General features: G+C 47.3%; 26 non-coding genes across 26 annotated transcripts; 13 read left to right on the forward strand and 13 right to left on the reverse strand.

Annotated features, from left to right (window-relative positions):
• The first annotated feature begins 394 nt into the window (after nucleotides 1-394).
• On the forward strand, nucleotides 395-514 carry LOC134546031 (U5 spliceosomal RNA). Its single transcript, XR_010078984.1, has one exon. It is a non-coding gene; the product is annotated as a U5 spliceosomal RNA (small nuclear RNA).
• Nucleotides 515-813: 299 nt separating this feature from the next.
• LOC134546021 (U1 spliceosomal RNA) lies at nucleotides 814-976 on the reverse strand. Its single transcript, XR_010078975.1, has one exon. It is a non-coding gene; the product is annotated as a U1 spliceosomal RNA (small nuclear RNA).
• Nucleotides 977-1,519: 543 nt separating this feature from the next.
• Nucleotides 1,520-1,639, forward strand: LOC134546032 (U5 spliceosomal RNA). The gene has a single exon (XR_010078985.1). It is a non-coding gene; the product is annotated as a U5 spliceosomal RNA (small nuclear RNA).
• A 299-nt stretch (nucleotides 1,640-1,938) lies between these two features.
• On the reverse strand, nucleotides 1,939-2,101 carry LOC134546033 (U1 spliceosomal RNA). Its single transcript, XR_010078986.1, has one exon. It is a non-coding gene; the product is annotated as a U1 spliceosomal RNA (small nuclear RNA).
• Nucleotides 2,102-2,644: 543 nt separating this feature from the next.
• Nucleotides 2,645-2,764, forward strand: LOC134546034 (U5 spliceosomal RNA). The gene has a single exon (XR_010078987.1). It is a non-coding gene; the product is annotated as a U5 spliceosomal RNA (small nuclear RNA).
• A 299-nt stretch (nucleotides 2,765-3,063) lies between these two features.
• Nucleotides 3,064-3,226, reverse strand: LOC134546044 (U1 spliceosomal RNA). The gene has a single exon (XR_010078997.1). It is a non-coding gene; the product is annotated as a U1 spliceosomal RNA (small nuclear RNA).
• A 543-nt stretch (nucleotides 3,227-3,769) lies between these two features.
• On the forward strand, nucleotides 3,770-3,889 carry LOC134546035 (U5 spliceosomal RNA). Its single transcript, XR_010078988.1, has one exon. It is a non-coding gene; the product is annotated as a U5 spliceosomal RNA (small nuclear RNA).
• A 299-nt stretch (nucleotides 3,890-4,188) lies between these two features.
• LOC134546046 (U1 spliceosomal RNA) lies at nucleotides 4,189-4,351 on the reverse strand. The gene has a single exon (XR_010078999.1). It is a non-coding gene; the product is annotated as a U1 spliceosomal RNA (small nuclear RNA).
• A 543-nt stretch (nucleotides 4,352-4,894) lies between these two features.
• LOC134546036 (U5 spliceosomal RNA) lies at nucleotides 4,895-5,014 on the forward strand. The gene has a single exon (XR_010078989.1). It is a non-coding gene; the product is annotated as a U5 spliceosomal RNA (small nuclear RNA).
• Nucleotides 5,015-5,313: 299 nt separating this feature from the next.
• On the reverse strand, nucleotides 5,314-5,476 carry LOC134546047 (U1 spliceosomal RNA). Its single transcript, XR_010079000.1, has one exon. It is a non-coding gene; the product is annotated as a U1 spliceosomal RNA (small nuclear RNA).
• Nucleotides 5,477-6,019: 543 nt separating this feature from the next.
• LOC134546037 (U5 spliceosomal RNA) lies at nucleotides 6,020-6,139 on the forward strand. Its single transcript, XR_010078990.1, has one exon. It is a non-coding gene; the product is annotated as a U5 spliceosomal RNA (small nuclear RNA).
• A 299-nt stretch (nucleotides 6,140-6,438) lies between these two features.
• Nucleotides 6,439-6,601, reverse strand: LOC134546022 (U1 spliceosomal RNA). The gene has a single exon (XR_010078976.1). It is a non-coding gene; the product is annotated as a U1 spliceosomal RNA (small nuclear RNA).
• A 543-nt stretch (nucleotides 6,602-7,144) lies between these two features.
• Nucleotides 7,145-7,264, forward strand: LOC134546038 (U5 spliceosomal RNA). Its single transcript, XR_010078991.1, has one exon. It is a non-coding gene; the product is annotated as a U5 spliceosomal RNA (small nuclear RNA).
• Nucleotides 7,265-7,563: 299 nt separating this feature from the next.
• On the reverse strand, nucleotides 7,564-7,726 carry LOC134546023 (U1 spliceosomal RNA). The gene has a single exon (XR_010078977.1). It is a non-coding gene; the product is annotated as a U1 spliceosomal RNA (small nuclear RNA).
• Nucleotides 7,727-8,269: 543 nt separating this feature from the next.
• On the forward strand, nucleotides 8,270-8,389 carry LOC134546039 (U5 spliceosomal RNA). The gene has a single exon (XR_010078992.1). It is a non-coding gene; the product is annotated as a U5 spliceosomal RNA (small nuclear RNA).
• A 300-nt stretch (nucleotides 8,390-8,689) lies between these two features.
• LOC134546024 (U1 spliceosomal RNA) lies at nucleotides 8,690-8,852 on the reverse strand. The gene has a single exon (XR_010078978.1). It is a non-coding gene; the product is annotated as a U1 spliceosomal RNA (small nuclear RNA).
• A 543-nt stretch (nucleotides 8,853-9,395) lies between these two features.
• Nucleotides 9,396-9,515, forward strand: LOC134546040 (U5 spliceosomal RNA). Its single transcript, XR_010078993.1, has one exon. It is a non-coding gene; the product is annotated as a U5 spliceosomal RNA (small nuclear RNA).
• A 299-nt stretch (nucleotides 9,516-9,814) lies between these two features.
• Nucleotides 9,815-9,977, reverse strand: LOC134546025 (U1 spliceosomal RNA). The gene has a single exon (XR_010078979.1). It is a non-coding gene; the product is annotated as a U1 spliceosomal RNA (small nuclear RNA).
• A 543-nt stretch (nucleotides 9,978-10,520) lies between these two features.
• On the forward strand, nucleotides 10,521-10,640 carry LOC134546041 (U5 spliceosomal RNA). The gene has a single exon (XR_010078994.1). It is a non-coding gene; the product is annotated as a U5 spliceosomal RNA (small nuclear RNA).
• Nucleotides 10,641-10,939: 299 nt separating this feature from the next.
• On the reverse strand, nucleotides 10,940-11,102 carry LOC134546026 (U1 spliceosomal RNA). The gene has a single exon (XR_010078980.1). It is a non-coding gene; the product is annotated as a U1 spliceosomal RNA (small nuclear RNA).
• A 543-nt stretch (nucleotides 11,103-11,645) lies between these two features.
• On the forward strand, nucleotides 11,646-11,765 carry LOC134546042 (U5 spliceosomal RNA). Its single transcript, XR_010078995.1, has one exon. It is a non-coding gene; the product is annotated as a U5 spliceosomal RNA (small nuclear RNA).
• A 300-nt stretch (nucleotides 11,766-12,065) lies between these two features.
• LOC134546027 (U1 spliceosomal RNA) lies at nucleotides 12,066-12,228 on the reverse strand. Its single transcript, XR_010078981.1, has one exon. It is a non-coding gene; the product is annotated as a U1 spliceosomal RNA (small nuclear RNA).
• Nucleotides 12,229-12,771: 543 nt separating this feature from the next.
• LOC134546043 (U5 spliceosomal RNA) lies at nucleotides 12,772-12,891 on the forward strand. The gene has a single exon (XR_010078996.1). It is a non-coding gene; the product is annotated as a U5 spliceosomal RNA (small nuclear RNA).
• Nucleotides 12,892-13,190: 299 nt separating this feature from the next.
• Nucleotides 13,191-13,353, reverse strand: LOC134546028 (U1 spliceosomal RNA). Its single transcript, XR_010078982.1, has one exon. It is a non-coding gene; the product is annotated as a U1 spliceosomal RNA (small nuclear RNA).
• Nucleotides 13,354-13,896: 543 nt separating this feature from the next.
• On the forward strand, nucleotides 13,897-14,016 carry LOC134546045 (U5 spliceosomal RNA). The gene has a single exon (XR_010078998.1). It is a non-coding gene; the product is annotated as a U5 spliceosomal RNA (small nuclear RNA).
• A 299-nt stretch (nucleotides 14,017-14,315) lies between these two features.
• Nucleotides 14,316-14,478, reverse strand: LOC134546030 (U1 spliceosomal RNA). Its single transcript, XR_010078983.1, has one exon. It is a non-coding gene; the product is annotated as a U1 spliceosomal RNA (small nuclear RNA).
• Nucleotides 14,479-16,787: the final 2,309 nt, after the last annotated feature.

Consider the following 16,787-nt stretch of genomic DNA (forward strand, 5'->3'; position numbering starts at 1 on the left):
CCAACAATGCAAATACAATTTCTTCCTACAACTGCCCGTTTCTACTCGCACCTCGTTTCCTTTGTTTCTGTACCCACGGCGACGGTCGACCGCCGCGTGCATTTGGTTACCCCGTTTGCCGCGTGGCGGCACTTGGTTACACCGTTTGCCGCGTGGCGGCACTCGGGTCGTCGCGTCCGCCTCGGCAAAAAGGCGGGCACCACGGCACAGTCGAGAGGGGAACTTTTTTCCATTAGCAACATACCTAGGGTTTCACGAAATATCGAGTGCCGTGTCCCACGAGGCGATTTTCGGACGATTCGCGGCTTCAGGCTGCACGACCGTACGCTATTTTCACCATTAGTGGTGGTCCGCACATTTTTCCTATATAGTCCGGATTTTCAAAGTTTCAACCGTGCTCTGGTTTCCCTTCAAACGCATAAATCTTTCGCCTTTTACTAAAGATTTCCGTGGAGGGGAACATTTGATGAGTCTTTAAACAATTTTTTGTTGTGCCCAGTGTTTACACACTGGGCCGGTTACCGTTAAACCACTGGGCCCGGGGGTGAGGCGGGGAGGGGGAAATCTGAAAAATCGAATTGGACAAGTATCGTTCATGGGAATTTTTTTTTTCTTTTTTCAACTATTACCATGCACAATTACGTACCTTCCTTCCGCACTTTCAAGACGGTGGGGTTGTTCGCCAAGGCACCGTAAACTTGAGACCTACGAATGCATTACATACCATACACAGATGAAAAAAAAAAAAAAAATTACACTTCACTGTACATAATTCTTAACACTACTTCACAACTACTAAGTTGAAATTTTTTCACCGGGACAGCGCGAACGCAGTCCCGACTACCAAAAATTACGCGCCCGAGTTACCCACATTTGGGGTAATCGCAGAGGTCAGCTCAACCGAAGTGCAAGGGAAGAGCCTCACCCTGGGGGAACCCCCTGCTTGATCAGGGTAGCCCCTACGCCAGGTAAGTATGCTGCGCAGTGTTTCGCTTTTCTATTTCACTTGGAGCTCGGACCACCTCATCAACGTGTTTTGAGGTTATGTACTTCTACCTCCGAAACAGCTCTTTCCCCAGACATAACACTCCCGTGCCAGTTCATCACACTACATGACAGTACACACCAACAATGCAAATACAATTTCTTCCTACAACTGCCCGTTTCTACTCGCACCTCGTTTCCTTTGTTTCTGTACCCACGGCGACGGTCGACCGCCGCGTGCATTTGGTTACCCCGTTTGCCGCGTGGCGGCACTTGGTTACACCGTTTGCCGCGTGGCGGCACTCGGGTCGTCGCGTCCGCCTCGGCAAAAAGGCGGGCACCACGGCACAGTCGAGAGGGGAACTTTTTTCCATTAGCAACATACCTAGGGTTTCACGAAATATCGAGTGCCGTGTCCCACGAGGCGATTTTCGGACGATTCGCGGCTTCAGGCTGCACGACCGTACGCTATTTTCACCATTAGTGGTGGTCCGCACATTTTTCCTATATAGTCCGGATTTTCAAAGTTTCAACCGTGCTCTGGTTTCCCTTCAAACGCATAAATCTTTCGCCTTTTACTAAAGATTTCCGTGGAGGGGAACATTTGATGAGTCTTTAAACAATTTTTTGTTGTGCCCAGTGTTTACACACTGGGCCGGTTACCGTTAAACCACTGGGCCCGGGGGTGAGGCGGGGAGGGGGAAATCTGAAAAATCGAATTGGACAAGTATCGTTCATGGGAATTTTTTTTTTCTTTTTTCAACTATTACCATGCACAATTACGTACCTTCCTTCCGCACTTTCAAGACGGTGGGGTTGTTCGCCAAGGCACCGTAAACTTGAGACCTACGAATGCATTACATACCATACACAGATGAAAAAAAAAAAAAAAATTACACTTCACTGTACATAATTCTTAACACTACTTCACAACTACTAAGTTGAAATTTTTTCACCGGGACAGCGCGAACGCAGTCCCGACTACCAAAAATTACGCGCCCGAGTTACCCACATTTGGGGTAATCGCAGAGGTCAGCTCAACCGAAGTGCAAGGGAAGAGCCTCACCCTGGGGGAACCCCCTGCTTGATCAGGGTAGCCCCTACGCCAGGTAAGTATGCTGCGCAGTGTTTCGCTTTTCTATTTCACTTGGAGCTCGGACCACCTCATCAACGTGTTTTGAGGTTATGTACTTCTACCTCCGAAACAGCTCTTTCCCCAGACATAACACTCCCGTGCCAGTTCATCACACTACATGACAGTACACACCAACAATGCAAATACAATTTCTTCCTACAACTGCCCGTTTCTACTCGCACCTCGTTTCCTTTGTTTCTGTACCCACGGCGACGGTCGACCGCCGCGTGCATTTGGTTACCCCGTTTGCCGCGTGGCGGCACTTGGTTACACCGTTTGCCGCGTGGCGGCACTCGGGTCGTCGCGTCCGCCTCGGCAAAAAGGCGGGCACCACGGCACAGTCGAGAGGGGAACTTTTTTCCATTAGCAACATACCTAGGGTTTCACGAAATATCGAGTGCCGTGTCCCACGAGGCGATTTTCGGACGATTCGCGGCTTCAGGCTGCACGACCGTACGCTATTTTCACCATTAGTGGTGGTCCGCACATTTTTCCTATATAGTCCGGATTTTCAAAGTTTCAACCGTGCTCTGGTTTCCCTTCAAACGCATAAATCTTTCGCCTTTTACTAAAGATTTCCGTGGAGGGGAACATTTGATGAGTCTTTAAACAATTTTTTGTTGTGCCCAGTGTTTACACACTGGGCCGGTTACCGTTAAACCACTGGGCCCGGGGGTGAGGCGGGGAGGGGGAAATCTGAAAAATCGAATTGGACAAGTATCGTTCATGGGAATTTTTTTTTTCTTTTTTCAACTATTACCATGCACAATTACGTACCTTCCTTCCGCACTTTCAAGACGGTGGGGTTGTTCGCCAAGGCACCGTAAACTTGAGACCTACGAATGCATTACATACCATACACAGATGAAAAAAAAAAAAAAAATTACACTTCACTGTACATAATTCTTAACACTACTTCACAACTACTAAGTTGAAATTTTTTCACCGGGACAGCGCGAACGCAGTCCCGACTACCAAAAATTACGCGCCCGAGTTACCCACATTTGGGGTAATCGCAGAGGTCAGCTCAACCGAAGTGCAAGGGAAGAGCCTCACCCTGGGGGAACCCCCTGCTTGATCAGGGTAGCCCCTACGCCAGGTAAGTATGCTGCGCAGTGTTTCGCTTTTCTATTTCACTTGGAGCTCGGACCACCTCATCAACGTGTTTTGAGGTTATGTACTTCTACCTCCGAAACAGCTCTTTCCCCAGACATAACACTCCCGTGCCAGTTCATCACACTACATGACAGTACACACCAACAATGCAAATACAATTTCTTCCTACAACTGCCCGTTTCTACTCGCACCTCGTTTCCTTTGTTTCTGTACCCACGGCGACGGTCGACCGCCGCGTGCATTTGGTTACCCCGTTTGCCGCGTGGCGGCACTTGGTTACACCGTTTGCCGCGTGGCGGCACTCGGGTCGTCGCGTCCGCCTCGGCAAAAAGGCGGGCACCACGGCACAGTCGAGAGGGGAACTTTTTTCCATTAGCAACATACCTAGGGTTTCACGAAATATCGAGTGCCGTGTCCCACGAGGCGATTTTCGGACGATTCGCGGCTTCAGGCTGCACGACCGTACGCTATTTTCACCATTAGTGGTGGTCCGCACATTTTTCCTATATAGTCCGGATTTTCAAAGTTTCAACCGTGCTCTGGTTTCCCTTCAAACGCATAAATCTTTCGCCTTTTACTAAAGATTTCCGTGGAGGGGAACATTTGATGAGTCTTTAAACAATTTTTTGTTGTGCCCAGTGTTTACACACTGGGCCGGTTACCGTTAAACCACTGGGCCCGGGGGTGAGGCGGGGAGGGGGAAATCTGAAAAATCGAATTGGACAAGTATCGTTCATGGGAATTTTTTTTTTCTTTTTTCAACTATTACCATGCACAATTACGTACCTTCCTTCCGCACTTTCAAGACGGTGGGGTTGTTCGCCAAGGCACCGTAAACTTGAGACCTACGAATGCATTACATACCATACACAGATGAAAAAAAAAAAAAAAATTACACTTCACTGTACATAATTCTTAACACTACTTCACAACTACTAAGTTGAAATTTTTTCACCGGGACAGCGCGAACGCAGTCCCGACTACCAAAAATTACGCGCCCGAGTTACCCACATTTGGGGTAATCGCAGAGGTCAGCTCAACCGAAGTGCAAGGGAAGAGCCTCACCCTGGGGGAACCCCCTGCTTGATCAGGGTAGCCCCTACGCCAGGTAAGTATGCTGCGCAGTGTTTCGCTTTTCTATTTCACTTGGAGCTCGGACCACCTCATCAACGTGTTTTGAGGTTATGTACTTCTACCTCCGAAACAGCTCTTTCCCCAGACATAACACTCCCGTGCCAGTTCATCACACTACATGACAGTACACACCAACAATGCAAATACAATTTCTTCCTACAACTGCCCGTTTCTACTCGCACCTCGTTTCCTTTGTTTCTGTACCCACGGCGACGGTCGACCGCCGCGTGCATTTGGTTACCCCGTTTGCCGCGTGGCGGCACTTGGTTACACCGTTTGCCGCGTGGCGGCACTCGGGTCGTCGCGTCCGCCTCGGCAAAAAGGCGGGCACCACGGCACAGTCGAGAGGGGAACTTTTTTCCATTAGCAACATACCTAGGGTTTCACGAAATATCGAGTGCCGTGTCCCACGAGGCGATTTTCGGACGATTCGCGGCTTCAGGCTGCACGACCGTACGCTATTTTCACCATTAGTGGTGGTCCGCACATTTTTCCTATATAGTCCGGATTTTCAAAGTTTCAACCGTGCTCTGGTTTCCCTTCAAACGCATAAATCTTTCGCCTTTTACTAAAGATTTCCGTGGAGGGGAACATTTGATGAGTCTTTAAACAATTTTTTGTTGTGCCCAGTGTTTACACACTGGGCCGGTTACCGTTAAACCACTGGGCCCGGGGGTGAGGCGGGGAGGGGGAAATCTGAAAAATCGAATTGGACAAGTATCGTTCATGGGAATTTTTTTTTTCTTTTTTCAACTATTACCATGCACAATTACGTACCTTCCTTCCGCACTTTCAAGACGGTGGGGTTGTTCGCCAAGGCACCGTAAACTTGAGACCTACGAATGCATTACATACCATACACAGATGAAAAAAAAAAAAAAAATTACACTTCACTGTACATAATTCTTAACACTACTTCACAACTACTAAGTTGAAATTTTTTCACCGGGACAGCGCGAACGCAGTCCCGACTACCAAAAATTACGCGCCCGAGTTACCCACATTTGGGGTAATCGCAGAGGTCAGCTCAACCGAAGTGCAAGGGAAGAGCCTCACCCTGGGGGAACCCCCTGCTTGATCAGGGTAGCCCCTACGCCAGGTAAGTATGCTGCGCAGTGTTTCGCTTTTCTATTTCACTTGGAGCTCGGACCACCTCATCAACGTGTTTTGAGGTTATGTACTTCTACCTCCGAAACAGCTCTTTCCCCAGACATAACACTCCCGTGCCAGTTCATCACACTACATGACAGTACACACCAACAATGCAAATACAATTTCTTCCTACAACTGCCCGTTTCTACTCGCACCTCGTTTCCTTTGTTTCTGTACCCACGGCGACGGTCGACCGCCGCGTGCATTTGGTTACCCCGTTTGCCGCGTGGCGGCACTTGGTTACACCGTTTGCCGCGTGGCGGCACTCGGGTCGTCGCGTCCGCCTCGGCAAAAAGGCGGGCACCACGGCACAGTCGAGAGGGGAACTTTTTTCCATTAGCAACATACCTAGGGTTTCACGAAATATCGAGTGCCGTGTCCCACGAGGCGATTTTCGGACGATTCGCGGCTTCAGGCTGCACGACCGTACGCTATTTTCACCATTAGTGGTGGTCCGCACATTTTTCCTATATAGTCCGGATTTTCAAAGTTTCAACCGTGCTCTGGTTTCCCTTCAAACGCATAAATCTTTCGCCTTTTACTAAAGATTTCCGTGGAGGGGAACATTTGATGAGTCTTTAAACAATTTTTTGTTGTGCCCAGTGTTTACACACTGGGCCGGTTACCGTTAAACCACTGGGCCCGGGGGTGAGGCGGGGAGGGGGAAATCTGAAAAATCGAATTGGACAAGTATCGTTCATGGGAATTTTTTTTTTCTTTTTTCAACTATTACCATGCACAATTACGTACCTTCCTTCCGCACTTTCAAGACGGTGGGGTTGTTCGCCAAGGCACCGTAAACTTGAGACCTACGAATGCATTACATACCATACACAGATGAAAAAAAAAAAAAAAATTACACTTCACTGTACATAATTCTTAACACTACTTCACAACTACTAAGTTGAAATTTTTTCACCGGGACAGCGCGAACGCAGTCCCGACTACCAAAAATTACGCGCCCGAGTTACCCACATTTGGGGTAATCGCAGAGGTCAGCTCAACCGAAGTGCAAGGGAAGAGCCTCACCCTGGGGGAACCCCCTGCTTGATCAGGGTAGCCCCTACGCCAGGTAAGTATGCTGCGCAGTGTTTCGCTTTTCTATTTCACTTGGAGCTCGGACCACCTCATCAACGTGTTTTGAGGTTATGTACTTCTACCTCCGAAACAGCTCTTTCCCCAGACATAACACTCCCGTGCCAGTTCATCACACTACATGACAGTACACACCAACAATGCAAATACAATTTCTTCCTACAACTGCCCGTTTCTACTCGCACCTCGTTTCCTTTGTTTCTGTACCCACGGCGACGGTCGACCGCCGCGTGCATTTGGTTACCCCGTTTGCCGCGTGGCGGCACTTGGTTACACCGTTTGCCGCGTGGCGGCACTCGGGTCGTCGCGTCCGCCTCGGCAAAAAGGCGGGCACCACGGCACAGTCGAGAGGGGAACTTTTTTCCATTAGCAACATACCTAGGGTTTCACGAAATATCGAGTGCCGTGTCCCACGAGGCGATTTTCGGACGATTCGCGGCTTCAGGCTGCACGACCGTACGCTATTTTCACCATTAGTGGTGGTCCGCACATTTTTCCTATATAGTCCGGATTTTCAAAGTTTCAACCGTGCTCTGGTTTCCCTTCAAACGCATAAATCTTTCGCCTTTTACTAAAGATTTCCGTGGAGGGGAACATTTGATGAGTCTTTAAACAATTTTTTGTTGTGCCCAGTGTTTACACACTGGGCCGGTTACCGTTAAACCACTGGGCCCGGGGGTGAGGCGGGGAGGGGGAAATCTGAAAAATCGAATTGGACAAGTATCGTTCATGGGAATTTTTTTTTTCTTTTTTCAACTATTACCATGCACAATTACGTACCTTCCTTCCGCACTTTCAAGACGGTGGGGTTGTTCGCCAAGGCACCGTAAACTTGAGACCTACGAATGCATTACATACCATACACAGATGAAAAAAAAAAAAAAAATTACACTTCACTGTACATAATTCTTAACACTACTTCACAACTACTAAGTTGAAATTTTTTCACCGGGACAGCGCGAACGCAGTCCCGACTACCAAAAATTACGCGCCCGAGTTACCCACATTTGGGGTAATCGCAGAGGTCAGCTCAACCGAAGTGCAAGGGAAGAGCCTCACCCTGGGGGAACCCCCTGCTTGATCAGGGTAGCCCCTACGCCAGGTAAGTATGCTGCGCAGTGTTTCGCTTTTCTATTTCACTTGGAGCTCGGACCACCTCATCAACGTGTTTTGAGGTTATGTACTTCTACCTCCGAAACAGCTCTTTCCCCAGACATAACACTCCCGTGCCAGTTCATCACACTACATGACAGTACACACCAACAATGCAAATACAATTTCTTCCTACAACTGCCCGTTTCTACTCGCACCTCGTTTCCTTTGTTTCTGTACCCACGGCGACGGTCGACCGCCGCGTGCATTTGGTTACCCCGTTTGCCGCGTGGCGGCACTTGGTTACACCGTTTGCCGCGTGGCGGCACTCGGGTCGTCGCGTCCGCCTCGGCAAAAAGGCGGGCACCACGGCACAGTCGAGAGGGGAACTTTTTTCCATTAGCAACATACCTAGGGTTTCACGAAATATCGAGTGCCGTGTCCCACGAGGCGATTTTCGGACGATTCGCGGCTTCAGGCTGCACGACCGTACGCTATTTTCACCATTAGTGGTGGTCCGCACATTTTTCCTATATAGTCCGGATTTTCAAAGTTTCAACCGTGCTCTGGTTTCCCTTCAAACGCATAAATCTTTCGCCTTTTACTAAAGATTTCCGTGGAGGGGAACATTTGATGAGTCTTTAAACAATTTTTTGTTGTGCCCAGTGTTTACACACTGGGCCGGTTACCGTTAAACCACTGGGCCCGGGGGTGAGGCGGGGAGGGGGAAATCTGAAAAATCGAATTGGACAAGTATCGTTCATGGGAATTTTTTTTTTCTTTTTTCAACTATTACCATGCACAATTACGTACCTTCCTTCCGCACTTTCAAGACGGTGGGGTTGTTCGCCAAGGCACCGTAAACTTGAGACCTACGAATGCATTACATACCATACACAGATGAAAAAAAAAAAAAAAAATTACACTTCACTGTACATAATTCTTAACACTACTTCACAACTACTAAGTTGAAATTTTTTCACCGGGACAGCGCGAACGCAGTCCCGACTACCAAAAATTACGCGCCCGAGTTACCCACATTTGGGGTAATCGCAGAGGTCAGCTCAACCGAAGTGCAAGGGAAGAGCCTCACCCTGGGGGAACCCCCTGCTTGATCAGGGTAGCCCCTACGCCAGGTAAGTATGCTGCGCAGTGTTTCGCTTTTCTATTTCACTTGGAGCTCGGACCACCTCATCAACGTGTTTTGAGGTTATGTACTTCTACCTCCGAAACAGCTCTTTCCCCAGACATAACACTCCCGTGCCAGTTCATCACACTACATGACAGTACACACCAACAATGCAAATACAATTTCTTCCTACAACTGCCCGTTTCTACTCGCACCTCGTTTCCTTTGTTTCTGTACCCACGGCGACGGTCGACCGCCGCGTGCATTTGGTTACCCCGTTTGCCGCGTGGCGGCACTTGGTTACACCGTTTGCCGCGTGGCGGCACTCGGGTCGTCGCGTCCGCCTCGGCAAAAAGGCGGGCACCACGGCACAGTCGAGAGGGGAACTTTTTTCCATTAGCAACATACCTAGGGTTTCACGAAATATCGAGTGCCGTGTCCCACGAGGCGATTTTCGGACGATTCGCGGCTTCAGGCTGCACGACCGTACGCTATTTTCACCATTAGTGGTGGTCCGCACATTTTTCCTATATAGTCCGGATTTTCAAAGTTTCAACCGTGCTCTGGTTTCCCTTCAAACGCATAAATCTTTCGCCTTTTACTAAAGATTTCCGTGGAGGGGAACATTTGATGAGTCTTTAAACAATTTTTTGTTGTGCCCAGTGTTTACACACTGGGCCGGTTACCGTTAAACCACTGGGCCCGGGGGTGAGGCGGGGAGGGGGAAATCTGAAAAATCGAATTGGACAAGTATCGTTCATGGGAATTTTTTTTTTCTTTTTTCAACTATTACCATGCACAATTACGTACCTTCCTTCCGCACTTTCAAGACGGTGGGGTTGTTCGCCAAGGCACCGTAAACTTGAGACCTACGAATGCATTACATACCATACACAGATGAAAAAAAAAAAAAAAATTACACTTCACTGTACATAATTCTTAACACTACTTCACAACTACTAAGTTGAAATTTTTTCACCGGGACAGCGCGAACGCAGTCCCGACTACCAAAAATTACGCGCCCGAGTTACCCACATTTGGGGTAATCGCAGAGGTCAGCTCAACCGAAGTGCAAGGGAAGAGCCTCACCCTGGGGGAACCCCCTGCTTGATCAGGGTAGCCCCTACGCCAGGTAAGTATGCTGCGCAGTGTTTCGCTTTTCTATTTCACTTGGAGCTCGGACCACCTCATCAACGTGTTTTGAGGTTATGTACTTCTACCTCCGAAACAGCTCTTTCCCCAGACATAACACTCCCGTGCCAGTTCATCACACTACATGACAGTACACACCAACAATGCAAATACAATTTCTTCCTACAACTGCCCGTTTCTACTCGCACCTCGTTTCCTTTGTTTCTGTACCCACGGCGACGGTCGACCGCCGCGTGCATTTGGTTACCCCGTTTGCCGCGTGGCGGCACTTGGTTACACCGTTTGCCGCGTGGCGGCACTCGGGTCGTCGCGTCCGCCTCGGCAAAAAGGCGGGCACCACGGCACAGTCGAGAGGGGAACTTTTTTCCATTAGCAACATACCTAGGGTTTCACGAAATATCGAGTGCCGTGTCCCACGAGGCGATTTTCGGACGATTCGCGGCTTCAGGCTGCACGACCGTACGCTATTTTCACCATTAGTGGTGGTCCGCACATTTTTCCTATATAGTCCGGATTTTCAAAGTTTCAACCGTGCTCTGGTTTCCCTTCAAACGCATAAATCTTTCGCCTTTTACTAAAGATTTCCGTGGAGGGGAACATTTGATGAGTCTTTAAACAATTTTTTGTTGTGCCCAGTGTTTACACACTGGGCCGGTTACCGTTAAACCACTGGGCCCGGGGGTGAGGCGGGGAGGGGGAAATCTGAAAAATCGAATTGGACAAGTATCGTTCATGGGAATTTTTTTTTTCTTTTTTCAACTATTACCATGCACAATTACGTACCTTCCTTCCGCACTTTCAAGACGGTGGGGTTGTTCGCCAAGGCACCGTAAACTTGAGACCTACGAATGCATTACATACCATACACAGATGAAAAAAAAAAAAAAAATTACACTTCACTGTACATAATTCTTAACACTACTTCACAACTACTAAGTTGAAATTTTTTCACCGGGACAGCGCGAACGCAGTCCCGACTACCAAAAATTACGCGCCCGAGTTACCCACATTTGGGGTAATCGCAGAGGTCAGCTCAACCGAAGTGCAAGGGAAGAGCCTCACCCTGGGGGAACCCCCTGCTTGATCAGGGTAGCCCCTACGCCAGGTAAGTATGCTGCGCAGTGTTTCGCTTTTCTATTTCACTTGGAGCTCGGACCACCTCATCAACGTGTTTTGAGGTTATGTACTTCTACCTCCGAAACAGCTCTTTCCCCAGACATAACACTCCCGTGCCAGTTCATCACACTACATGACAGTACACACCAACAATGCAAATACAATTTCTTCCTACAACTGCCCGTTTCTACTCGCACCTCGTTTCCTTTGTTTCTGTACCCACGGCGACGGTCGACCGCCGCGTGCATTTGGTTACCCCGTTTGCCGCGTGGCGGCACTTGGTTACACCGTTTGCCGCGTGGCGGCACTCGGGTCGTCGCGTCCGCCTCGGCAAAAAGGCGGGCACCACGGCACAGTCGAGAGGGGAACTTTTTTCCATTAGCAACATACCTAGGGTTTCACGAAATATCGAGTGCCGTGTCCCACGAGGCGATTTTCGGACGATTCGCGGCTTCAGGCTGCACGACCGTACGCTATTTTCACCATTAGTGGTGGTCCGCACATTTTTCCTATATAGTCCGGATTTTCAAAGTTTCAACCGTGCTCTGGTTTCCCTTCAAACGCATAAATCTTTCGCCTTTTACTAAAGATTTCCGTGGAGGGGAACATTTGATGAGTCTTTAAACAATTTTTTGTTGTGCCCAGTGTTTACACACTGGGCCGGTTACCGTTAAACCACTGGGCCCGGGGGTGAGGCGGGGAGGGGGAAATCTGAAAAATCGAATTGGACAAGTATCGTTCATGGGAATTTTTTTTTTCTTTTTTCAACTATTACCATGCACAATTACGTACCTTCCTTCCGCACTTTCAAGACGGTGGGGTTGTTCGCCAAGGCACCGTAAACTTGAGACCTACGAATGCATTACATACCATACACAGATGAAAAAAAAAAAAAAAAATTACACTTCACTGTACATAATTCTTAACACTACTTCACAACTACTAAGTTGAAATTTTTTCACCGGGACAGCGCGAACGCAGTCCCGACTACCAAAAATTACGCGCCCGAGTTACCCACATTTGGGGTAATCGCAGAGGTCAGCTCAACCGAAGTGCAAGGGAAGAGCCTCACCCTGGGGGAACCCCCTGCTTGATCAGGGTAGCCCCTACGCCAGGTAAGTATGCTGCGCAGTGTTTCGCTTTTCTATTTCACTTGGAGCTCGGACCACCTCATCAACGTGTTTTGAGGTTATGTACTTCTACCTCCGAAACAGCTCTTTCCCCAGACATAACACTCCCGTGCCAGTTCATCACACTACATGACAGTACACACCAACAATGCAAATACAATTTCTTCCTACAACTGCCCGTTTCTACTCGCACCTCGTTTCCTTTGTTTCTGTACCCACGGCGACGGTCGACCGCCGCGTGCATTTGGTTACCCCGTTTGCCGCGTGGCGGCACTTGGTTACACCGTTTGCCGCGTGGCGGCACTCGGGTCGTCGCGTCCGCCTCGGCAAAAAGGCGGGCACCACGGCACAGTCGAGAGGGGAACTTTTTTCCATTAGCAACATACCTAGGGTTTCACGAAATATCGAGTGCCGTGTCCCACGAGGCGATTTTCGGACGATTCGCGGCTTCAGGCTGCACGACCGTACGCTATTTTCACCATTAGTGGTGGTCCGCACATTTTTCCTATATAGTCCGGATTTTCAAAGTTTCAACCGTGCTCTGGTTTCCCTTCAAACGCATAAATCTTTCGCCTTTTACTAAAGATTTCCGTGGAGGGGAACATTTGATGAGTCTTTAAACAATTTTTTGTTGTGCCCAGTGTTTACACACTGGGCCGGTTACCGTTAAACCACTGGGCCCGGGGGTGAGGCGGGGAGGGGGAAATCTGAAAAATCGAATTGGACAAGTATCGTTCATGGGAATTTTTTTTTTCTTTTTTCAACTATTACCATGCACAATTACGTACCTTCCTTCCGCACTTTCAAGACGGTGGGGTTGTTCGCCAAGGCACCGTAAACTTGAGACCTACGAATGCATTACATACCATACACAGATGAAAAAAAAAAAAAAAATTACACTTCACTGTACATAATTCTTAACACTACTTCACAACTACTAAGTTGAAATTTTTTCACCGGGACAGCGCGAACGCAGTCCCGACTACCAAAAATTACGCGCCCGAGTTACCCACATTTGGGGTAATCGCAGAGGTCAGCTCAACCGAAGTGCAAGGGAAGAGCCTCACCCTGGGGGAACCCCCTGCTTGATCAGGGTAGCCCCTACGCCAGGTAAGTATGCTGCGCAGTGTTTCGCTTTTCTATTTCACTTGGAGCTCGGACCACCTCATCAACGTGTTTTGAGGTTATGTACTTCTACCTCCGAAACAGCTCTTTCCCCAGACATAACACTCCCGTGCCAGTTCATCACACTACATGACAGTACACACCAACAATGCAAATACAATTTCTTCCTACAACTGCCCGTTTCTACTCGCACCTCGTTTCCTTTGTTTCTGTACCCACGGCGACGGTCGACCGCCGCGTGCATTTGGTTACCCCGTTTGCCGCGTGGCGGCACTTGGTTACACCGTTTGCCGCGTGGCGGCACTCGGGTCGTCGCGTCCGCCTCGGCAAAAAGGCGGGCACCACGGCACAGTCGAGAGGGGAACTTTTTTCCATTAGCAACATACCTAGGGTTTCACGAAATATCGAGTGCCGTGTCCCACGAGGCGATTTTCGGACGATTCGCGGCTTCAGGCTGCACGACCGTACGCTATTTTCACCATTAGTGGTGGTCCGCACATTTTTCCTATATAGTCCGGATTTTCAAAGTTTCAACCGTGCTCTGGTTTCCCTTCAAACGCATAAATCTTTCGCCTTTTACTAAAGATTTCCGTGGAGGGGAACATTTGATGAGTCTTTAAACAATTTTTTGTTGTGCCCAGTGTTTACACACTGGGCCGGTTACCGTTAAACCACTGGGCCCGGGGGTGAGGCGGGGAGGGGGAAATCTGAAAAATCGAATTGGACAAGTATCGTTCATGGGAATTTTTTTTTTCTTTTTTCAACTATTACCATGCACAATTACGTACCTTCCTTCCGCACTTTCAAGACGGTGGGGTTGTTCGCCAAGGCACCGTAAACTTGAGACCTACGAATGCATTACATACCATACACAGATGAAAAAAAAAAAAAAAATTACACTTCACTGTACATAATTCTTAACACTACTTCACAACTACTAAGTTGAAATTTTTTCACCGGGACAGCGCGAACGCAGTCCCGACTACCAAAAATTACGCGCCCGAGTTACCCACATTTGGGGTAATCGCAGAGGTCAGCTCAACCGAAGTGCAAGGGAAGAGCCTCACCCTGGGGGAACCCCCTGCTTGATCAGGGTAGCCCCTACGCCAGGTAAGTATGCTGCGCAGTGTTTCGCTTTTCTATTTCACTTGGAGCTCGGACCACCTCATCAACGTGTTTTGAGGTTATGTACTTCTACCTCCGAAACAGCTCTTTCCCCAGACATAACACTCCCGTGCCAGTTCATCACACTACATGACAGTACACACCAACAATGCAAATACAATTTCTTCCTACAACTGCCCGTTTCTACTCGCACCTCGTTTCCTTTGTTTCTGTACCCACGGCGACGGTCGACCGCCGCGTGCATTTGGTTACCCCGTTTGCCGCGTGGCGGCACTTGGTTACACCGTTTGCCGCGTGGCGGCACTCGGGTCGTCGCGTCCGCCTCGGCAAAAAGGCGGGCACCACGGCACAGTCGAGAGGGGAACTTTTTTCCATTAGCAACATACCTAGGGTTTCACGAAATATCGAGTGCCGTGTCCCACGAGGCGATTTTCGGACGATTCGCGGCTTCAGGCTGCACGACCGTACGCTATTTTCACCATTAGTGGTGGTCCGCACATTTTTCCTATATAGTCCGGATTTTCAAAGTTTCAACCGTGCTCTGGTTTCCCTTCAAACACTGAAGTATCTTTAGTTTTAGAAATATTTCTATTTTTACTTGACGTATCTAATGATATAGATATTGTTTCTTTCAGATATTGATTTTTATCATTGTTATTTTTTAAGATTTTTATATAAATTTTACAATGTTTCACAGATGCTTATTTTAATTAGAACATACACCCTGCCCGAATACCAAGCCAAGTGGCGAGCCAAGTGCGACCAAGTGTGAAATTATCTTATTAAAGAACACTCTATTTTGATTTTGTTCAATGCTTTGTTCAAGAAGTTGGTATCCCTGAACAATTAAAAATCGCGGGATTTTCTTTGTTTATTTTCAACTATGCATTTACATGAAGAGGCAGAATGTAAGGTAAAGATATACTTTCAAATATGTGTTGTCATTTGAATGTACCATCGAATAATATTCTTTCCTATTTTGTATTCTAATTCAGTTTGTTTTTAATATACTTCATCCGAGGCATACAGAAATGACATTAGTGGTACATAAATTTTCTTTTAGAAATAAATATGTTATTTGGTTAATTTTAGTTAATTTATACTAGTATAATGGTATATGATATATTATCAGAACTTAAGGAATTGTTCACAATAATGGAAATGTATTTATTATTCTCACACACAAGACCTAACCTTAAATAACGTATTTATATATGATTTTAAAGTACTTAAACATTTAAAGTATTTTTGTGTTTGTTAATGCTATGTTGAAAAGTTGGAGAGGTTGTTGGAGATGGTGTGACATTCAAGGAAAAAAATCACCATCTATGGAATGGACAATAAATTGTGATAAAATGAGTTCTTTTTTTTCAAATTACATTATATATATATATATATATAAATGAAACTGTCAAAGATATAAAAAAGATAAACATAACAGTTCACTCAACAGTTACCCTCCAAGTAATAATTTTAATTCCTACAGTTTTCTATACTTCAGTAGACCACCCCTCAACCGTAATTCCCACCAACAGAACTCCCGATATCTGGAACAAATTTTCCAAAAAAAAAATAAAACATTATAAAACATCTCCAAGACATTTCTACAATGGAACAAGGCAATTTTGCTTTTGCCTGACTGTACATGTCTTGTAGGACATGCACACGCAAAATTGTCAGAGAGCTAATTAATGCCAGTCTTTCTCGCACATTGCGTAAATACACAGCTGGTTTTCGTGGCGAACATGAATTACTATAAAGATGTTTATGCTAAGAGTAGTTTTTTGTTTCACTATGTCTAGTAAATGGAAATATCCAGCCGACCTTAGAGTGTGTACACGTGATAGCAAGTAACATTTACTTACAACGTGTGATGCTTTCAGTTTGTAGACAATTTATTATACAAAGATGTATTATGTACACATTTATACATTAATATATGGTTAAACAGTCTACATTTACCTGTATTTCTCTATCGTGTTTTTAAAACAAGATGCTTGAAGTGTTATTCTTGTTTATGTGAAATGTAAACTGTGCGTGGCAGTGACTACACTCTCCAGGAAGTGTGAATCACTAGCACGTCAACACAGAAGTAACACAACACTGCAGCTGTAGTCCTGCTACCTCCCCCGAACCCTCTTCATCATCCTCTTCCCACAGAGATAAGAAACACCCGCTTGCCAACTTGCTAGAATGAAGGTAATTCAACAAGCCCAGAGTTTTATGACCCCGCACGTTTTGAAAACAACACCAGGTATCGGCCCAGGGTAACTGTGATCACCCCCCCCCTCCCCCCTGGGAC

The sequence above is a fragment of the Bacillus rossius genome, unplaced genomic scaffold (assembly GCF_032445375.1).
Source record: "Bacillus rossius redtenbacheri isolate Brsri unplaced genomic scaffold, Brsri_v3 Brsri_v3_scf925, whole genome shotgun sequence".
NCBI classification, from domain to species: Eukaryota; Metazoa; Arthropoda; class Insecta; order Phasmatodea; family Bacillidae; genus Bacillus; species Bacillus rossius.